Source organism: Acyrthosiphon pisum, chromosome A1 (assembly GCF_005508785.2).
Source record: "Acyrthosiphon pisum isolate AL4f chromosome A1, pea_aphid_22Mar2018_4r6ur, whole genome shotgun sequence".
Classification (NCBI taxonomy): domain Eukaryota; kingdom Metazoa; phylum Arthropoda; class Insecta; order Hemiptera; family Aphididae; genus Acyrthosiphon; species Acyrthosiphon pisum.
Window position 1 is genome coordinate 150670979 of NC_042494.1, and position 8373 is coordinate 150679351.

Sequence of the window (8373 nt, forward strand, 5' to 3'; positions counted from 1 at the left end):
TTATCTTTATGTTTGATTGGAGATCAGGCTGAAGGGCTTCACTTAATTGCTGTGGTATGTGATGCTTGGATCTTGCGTCTGCAAACTTGAAACAATCAATTAGTATATGTTTGACCGTGAACTCCACACCATATGCTTCGCATATAGAAGGGTCATTTCTAGCCATGATGTGGTTGTGTGTTGCAAAAATATGCCCGATTCGAAGACGATTCAAAATGGTTTCATCTTTCCTATTTAAGCCGGGATTTTCCATACTTGGATATTGTTTTTTATTGTATTTAATTTGGTGTTTTGTTTGGTCCAGTGATTTTGCCATTTTTTGTATAGAACCTTTTGAGTGAGTTTTTTTATATCAGTGAAAGTACTTAGATTTAGAATTTGGGTGTCGGTAGATGAGATTGCTTTGGATGCTTCTTGATCTGCTAGTTCATTTTCGTCTATTCCACAGTATCCAGGTATCCATAGAAAGGATATCTCTATTCCTTTTTTACTTGCTACGTAGATGATTTCATGGATAAGTTTGGATAAATCTGTTGGGTTTGTTAAGTTATTTATGCCAGTTAAGCTGCTTAGAGAATCGCTTAGTATTAAATATTTATTGTGCGACGTTTCTTTGTTTATAATATTATTTTATAGTGCTTTGTATATAGCTATTTCTTCGACTGTGTAAATAGAACATTTGGGAGGAAGTTTGTAGGAAGTGGTGGAGTTTTCAGTTACTATGGATATTCCAACGTTATTGTCTGTTTTGGATTCATCGGAGTAAATGTGTTTGTAGTCATGGTATTTTTGTATTGTGTTTTGAAAAATGTTTCTGTACATAGATGGACTGGTGTTTTCTTTTTTGAAATCTGAGATTTCTAGGTTAGTGACAAAATACATTTTCCACGGTGGGGAATTTGGGAATTTTCTTTTTACTAGGCGTTGTAGGTCTATTTGATATTCTTCAGCTTCTTTTATGTTTTTATCTAGGTATTTGTTTGAAGGGTTTTCAATATTGATTAGTGTTCTGGCTGCATATAGAATGGTGTTGTATGTTCTTCTTAAGTCCAGTGGTAGTTCGTTAGCTAAGTTTCTCAAACTCTCCATGGGGCTGGATTTGAAGCCCCCTAATGCGTACTGTAAGCCCGTGTTGAAGGCGTATCAAACATTTTTAATTACTTTTGGTTGGCAATCCTGAATATAGTTGAACCATATTCTGCTTTAGATCTAATAAACGATCTGTAGATCTTTAATAGTGAGGAGGTGTCAGCACCCCAGGATGTGTGAGAGATGATTTTTATTATATTGAGTTTTTGTATTACTGACATTTTGGTGGATTTTAGGTGAGGTAACCTGGGATTTTGATTTTTTTTTTTTAATTGGGATCTATCTGTCTGTTGTCTATTTTTATATGAGGTATTTCTTGATTTCTTTTTTTTGAGAACAAAATATATTGAGATTTCTCGCTGATAAAATTGAAACCAGAGTTATTGGACCACTTTGTGAGGGTGTCAATTATTTTTTGTAGGTAGTATTGTACCGTATTTGTGTTTTGACTTCTAATTAAAATGTTAAAATCATCTGCGAATAGATTGGCTGTTACTGGTATCCTTATTGCTTCAACAATATCGTTTATTGCTAATATAAAAATAGTTACTGCCAATGAGGATCCTTGAGGGATACCGTTTTGCTGTGAGAAAAAATTTGAAAGTGAATTACATACTTTAACTTGGAAATGCCGGTCTATATAGAGTTCTAAAACTAATAACAGCCATCTGGAATGAATCGAGCACGATAGTAGTATGAAATGGCTGTTTCTTGGTAACCTCCTTGCCCCTTTGTCACTCGACGATCCATGTGGCTCACCACGTCATCACTGCGGCTCCCTACGTATCTCCCTCCCCCACTCACCCCAAACACCCACAAACATTGCAACATTCTGCGCTCCCCCTTCCCCGCTCCACAATGCTCTGGGCTTCTGCCGCCCTCTAATCTAACGATATCCAGGATATCCTTATTGGATAATGGGTTATGCAATATAAGATATGGATTAAATTTATACTAAAAATATGTGACATAAATATTAAGATAAGATTGCGATGGTTGGTGGGAAAGTTGCACGGAAAGAATGTTAGGGCCTGTTTTACAATCGTTAAACTAAGGTTAAACCACTGAATTCGGCAGGTAAAATCAGTGGGTTAGGAATAACCTAGGTTTAAACAGTGATTGTAAAACGAGCCCTTAGTCCTTTTTAGATAAACTATAAAATCTGGGATGAGCAATTAGCCACGTTTACGAGATAGAAGTATAATCTTTTCACACACTCAATTACCTATATTAACTATTGAATGAATAAAACGTAACTTAGGCGGAAGCAGGCCCTTCGGGCCACCACTGAGATTGACGTAGTATAAGCCCCAATCACGAGTCTTACTATAGAAATGAACAGTAATTGTTTTAACTATTGTTTAATGTGAAATCAACACAAAACTCCTTCAAGCTCTAAATTCATAGACAGATATGTAAACATTGACAACATCGCTTGTGAAATTAACTACCAATTTGGCAATTTATAACTGTAATTATGTATTTCTGTGATATTGCTAGTATCTTTTTAAATACCTACTAGTAGTACGGTAGGATGATTTCATTTTTAATATTACATAAAATAGATATCGTTTAAGGTAGTAGTTTTGGCGGCCAAGACGCTAAACGGCTCGTAAATTTATGTAAAAAAACAATAAAAATATAATATATTATAATATTATATTAGTAATTTATAATAATATGTAGGTACAGGTATTAATTATTATTAGAAGTATACAATACAATAAAGTTGAATTATTTTTTTCCGAAAACACCACATTAATTTTATTAGGAATTATAATAATATTTATAGTTAAAATCATGAAATAATTATATAATGTGATATAATATTGTATTATACAATTTAATTTATATTTATATTTTATTTTAATAAGATTAAACAAAATATTCAAACGTAATTCTACTATTTCATATGAATGGTGTTTCTACATCAATGTTAAATATGGACTTATAAAAATCATTGTATTTCTGTGATTCAGTTTTTGCAGCACAAAAGTCATCGATCAATGGACATACTATCTCGAATTTTGGAACTGCAAAAAAAAAATTAATATTAGATTTATTGAGCATGTTCATTTAATTGCCCTTCTAGAGATGCGTTGAAAACTCAATTTTTATATGTATATTATAATGAGCAATTTTTAGTCCACAAACCTGAAAATAGGCAAACATTTATTCAACACTAAACCCATTTATGTAATTGTAATTATTTTTACTATGAAAATATTGGAATTTTCTTCTAAGTTCTAATTAAACCAAAAAATATTTTTTAAAACTTCCCGGCTTTGATAAATCTAACCAATACTTTTTACATTGACAGTCGATAGAAAAACATTTTCAACATAAATTTAAAAACAAAAAATATAAAATGCCTAATAAACGCATTTATAAACACATTTATACAATCTGTTTATACTTACCGCTTTCTTTGACAAAATTGGCAAAGTGTACTGTAAGATCTATAAAAATAAAATATATTGTGACTTTTTCCTATTGTTTTTGTAATAACTAAATATAAGTAAGTTCCTAACTCTAACTCTGTTAGTAAAATGTTAATTAGTTAATAAATCGATTAAATGGTTCATCAGATAAAAAATTTTGATTGACTCTGCTTTAATTTGAATGATAATGTACAGAGCTTATCTTACATAATATGTTACTGTACGATGTATACTCTTTTAGTAATCACATATAAATAAAATGGAAAATAAAAATAAAATATGTTTCTAAATATGTTGCTATATTTCAACAATAAACTAAACACAAATTTTTAACGTTACAGGTGACCAATTTTTTTCTGTCTTAACTTGAAAGGACCATGGCTAATTAAATAGTCCAAACTTTATAGGGCATAGGGCTGTTATACTTCCCACCAAAAAAATATAAAATCCTGATTTCAATAAATCGTTGGTATAGCCCACTACGGTAAAATATATCAATATATCAATTAAGAAAATTGTGTATTATATGTATGTATTGCATAAGTTTATTTTACTCTACCCATTGACATAAAAAATAAAATTAAAAATTCCGTATCATTATTTCAATATTATTAAGTTATTCATTGAGTCAAACATGAATAATAATAATAAACGTTATAAAATGTAAAAAAACAATTATTTTTTTTATATAATTAAAAATTATAGAATATGAACATTGTTGCTTGTATGTTATATTTTTAATATGAATCAAAATATTGGATAGTTTGATTCATTTTTAGTTTTCTTGTTATTTTATAGAATAAATAAAATAAAACAAATACGTACTACGCAAAACTTTGTCTAAAAAAAAAAAATAATTATAAGAATAATAATAATAATAATTATTATTTTAATGTAAATGTGATATTATGAATCTACTGTTAATAGTATAAATTATTTTTAGAAGTTGATTGATTTTTATAATTAAAAACCCTGCAGAGTAAACATTTTATAGAAGATGGTCCGTATGTACTATGATAGTAATAGTCATACCCAGTAATGGGTGACGGCTTGTTAACTAATCGGATTCATAGCTATACATAGCCTATAATGCTACTCAGCATACTCAGCGGGTATGTAAAAATTTGATCATCATTATTACATGAGTTATGAGACACAATAGTCACATCAATTTGTAAAACATTATCATGGTGCCATCTATGACGTTATAATGTTTATATTGTTATACATCAACATCAGTCAAGTGATGAGGTTGTGTTGTTACTTGTAATTTATTATTTTACATTAATTGTTTTATATCTAATTGTTAAATGCTAACTATTAATTATTATTTATTAAGCTCTATTACAATATATGTATAAAACTGTTGGTCATAATATAACTTGTAATTTAATTATTCTTTCAGCCCTCGGGTAGATAATTGTATTTATTTATATTGTTATAAACATTCATTACCATATATTTATGTATATTGTATGATTCTTTCAGCATAATAATATCAATTCACAAATAATTTGAAAACCCATATTAAAAATTTTACTTTAAAATTTAACAAATTAAAAAATAAATAAAACAATATAATATACACGTACCTATGTTCGCTAAAAATAAAATAATAAACATAATAGTTATTAAATAATATTATACCTTATGATTCACAATCAAAGGGGAGACCTGATTATCGTCTTTCTACAAGATATGTCATCACAAAGAATTTCATACCAATCTACCGATTGAAGTCAAGCGTTTGCGCGAATGTTGATATATTTTTTAAATTTAATATAGGTCATAAGGTTATTCATAACATAGGTTAATGCAGTTATTAAATAAAAATGGATAATAGTTATTAATGTGGATTAATTATCCACTATCAATCGCAACAAATTAGAAGATACACAGTGATGACCATTATAACTTATAAGGTAGGTAGGTACTCGCACCTGACTTGGGGGTATGTCATTGTTTTTAGCAAAAATGAGTACAATCTATAATACAACTTAAATACAATAATAATAAATAATTAATCAATATATTATAACAAAAGGGTATAAATATTAAAATATTCTTAGGAGTACAGACTGACGACCGCGTCTGTTCAGATTTTTATTCTATACAATCTATACAATAATTTATCGTCATTGCGTTCAATGGCATTTAAAACATAAATGAAGACATTTTATACGCAACCAGTTTAATATAATATTAACAGTATTAGTAAGTTGTCGTCAGGGGGTGGACTAGATCGGCGATATGATGATAGATTTCCCGGTGCCCTGGATTGATACTCATGGTCATGGGCAGGCGCCTGGCAATAAAAAAACAATTTTTTAGTTAATTCTTCCTAGCCTAGCCCTAAAAAAATGCTTAACTCTGAAATGTTGTCCACTCATGGTTGTCGTTATATTCTAACGCGTAAATAGATACAGCGTTGGGCGAGTGTGATCACACAGCCTTTTTATCTAAAACGTGTGCCTATACATCTCTACCTGTAATTAGTTTTGTTAAAAAACGGCGTGCAAATAACTTCCTAATTTAATTACCTGGGTTACCAACATAACGCAAACGTTAAACTCCGCTACCGATGTACTGGTCATGAAACAATTTATAACTGCAAAACTTTACTTTAATTATGTATTGTTAAATGTGGTAAATCCATCAGTATAGAAAATAATTCATATCATGCGAATAGCGATTTTTAAATATTGTATAATTATGAGTTAAATTGGTTGAAACGTTGTAGTTTAATTTACAGTTTATAAATACGAAAAATATTCTCAGGAAATCCATAAATTCCTTAATGGAAAACTTAGTAAGAATAACGACTTTAAGACAATCATATTTTACAAAATAAAAGTGATCACATACCTTTGGTTTCTGGAATAAAAAAAAAAAATTCTTTAGTAATTAATATAATAAAATATTCATATAATTGTTCTACTATAATATCATGGATACTCATATGAAAATTATAGTCTTAAACTATATTATTATACACATGTAAGAATCATGATATTATATATTAAAGTAGGTGATCCCGTGCACTTCGTTGATCGTTATGTATTGATATTTTTATAATATAACGGTTACCATAACAACAATTTTAAACCAATGGCAACCAATTATTGTTATTATAGCTTTGAAACTCATGGCAACCATTTATAAACAAAAATGTCCTTAGGAAATCTCAAAATCCCTGTTTGAGCACCTCCCGGGGTTGGTCCTTTCCCTTTTTAAATTAGCCTATCTTCTGCAAAGAGGTCTAATCTAGATCTAATCTTAAATCTATATCTATAATAAACCAATAATGATCCCGTGCACTTCGTTGCCCATTAAAATTGCCAACTCTATATGAATAATAGGTGCGTTTTACATATCACCATGGCAACCATTTATATACAAAATATTCCATCGGAAATTTTAAAATAATATATAAATGCTTGTCATGGTAATATGGACATACATACAGACAACAGATACACATACATTCATTTCTATGTATATTGATATAGGTAGGTGGTATAAAATAAAAAAAGTACTTACTTATTTTAGCTGGAAATAAAATTCCCAGTAGTTATTTATAGGTACAATTATAAAAAATTTGTAATATATTGTCATGATTAAAGATCAAATCTTGTGATTTATTTGAAAGGTTCTCAATACATAAACAGAATGTTAAGTAGGGCACTATCTTTTAAATTGAATAGTTTTTGGTAGAAATATAAAACCTATATAATTAATTATTTATAATACGTTTTTTGCGACTTTGTAATATACAACTACCATAACCTTAACTCATTAAAAATAGGTTATAATATTTTTAGGCACCATTGCTTAAAGGGGCCAACATTCATGAAGATTAAAAACATATCTCAGAAAAAATAGTATGAATAAAAAACCAAGTCGGAAAATATAATTACACCTACACTGCACATCAAGCCTGGGCATAAGCGATATAAACTTAATAAATAACGAGTTACTTTTAATCAAATTTAAGTTAAGTTAATTTATAAATAATTTAATAATAAATATAATAATAATCAAAATTATTTTTGATGGTACATATTAAATAACCATTTACTAGAATAAGAAATTAGAAATATAGTTAAATTAATTTCTCGTTCCATTAACCAAAATTTTTCAAGAAAAATAACTTAAATAAATAGTAAATAATAAATACATACTATTATAGCAATAGGTATATATTATAATAAAATATAAAGGTGTATCGTATATAGGTATAAAGATATACCATATCTGATACCATACTGCGGCATACAAGCATATTGTAATAATAATAATAAATAAATACTAATAACTATTAAACTATGTACTAAGTAATATGATAATATTATCTTATTATATTGATATAGATACAAATCGCATATGTACAATTTTCAAGAACATATTAGGTATAATATTATATTTTCGACATAAATAAGTCATCTATTTATTTATTTATAAATCAAAAGATTGTATTTATTTCGGAAATTTCAATTTCATATGCTTTTGGTACCTACTAAATAATTCTATTAATTCAGTACCTAATAATTTAATTGTATATATAGAAAAGCTATTGGCTATTTCTTGTGTTCAATAATATTTATGATTTTACTATTTTAAACTATATGGGTTATATAGATATTTAAAAAAAAAAATAATAATAACTTAACTTAAGTTAATACGTTAATTGAAAATGTTTATATAACTTATAACTTAACTGAAAAAATTAGGTTAACTGTTGACTTAAAACTTTTTTAAATGTTTTCCATCAACTTAACTTAACTCGGTTAAAAATTAACATAAACTTGCCCAGGCTTGCTTCACTGTATAGTTCACCTGATTA

The 8373-nt window shown here is 28.2% G+C and overlaps 1 long non-coding RNA gene across 1 annotated transcript; it reads right to left on the minus strand.

Moving 5' to 3' along the window:
* Positions 1-2949: 2949 nt before the first annotated feature.
* Positions 2950-5133, minus strand: LOC107884833. The gene is made up of 4 exons (XR_001680173.2): positions 5123-5133; positions 4356-4370; positions 3510-3548; positions 2950-3122 (listed from the first exon to the last, which is right to left on the minus strand). It is a non-coding gene; the product is annotated as an uncharacterized LOC107884833 (long non-coding RNA).
* Between the last annotated feature and the right edge of the window lie 3240 nt (positions 5134-8373).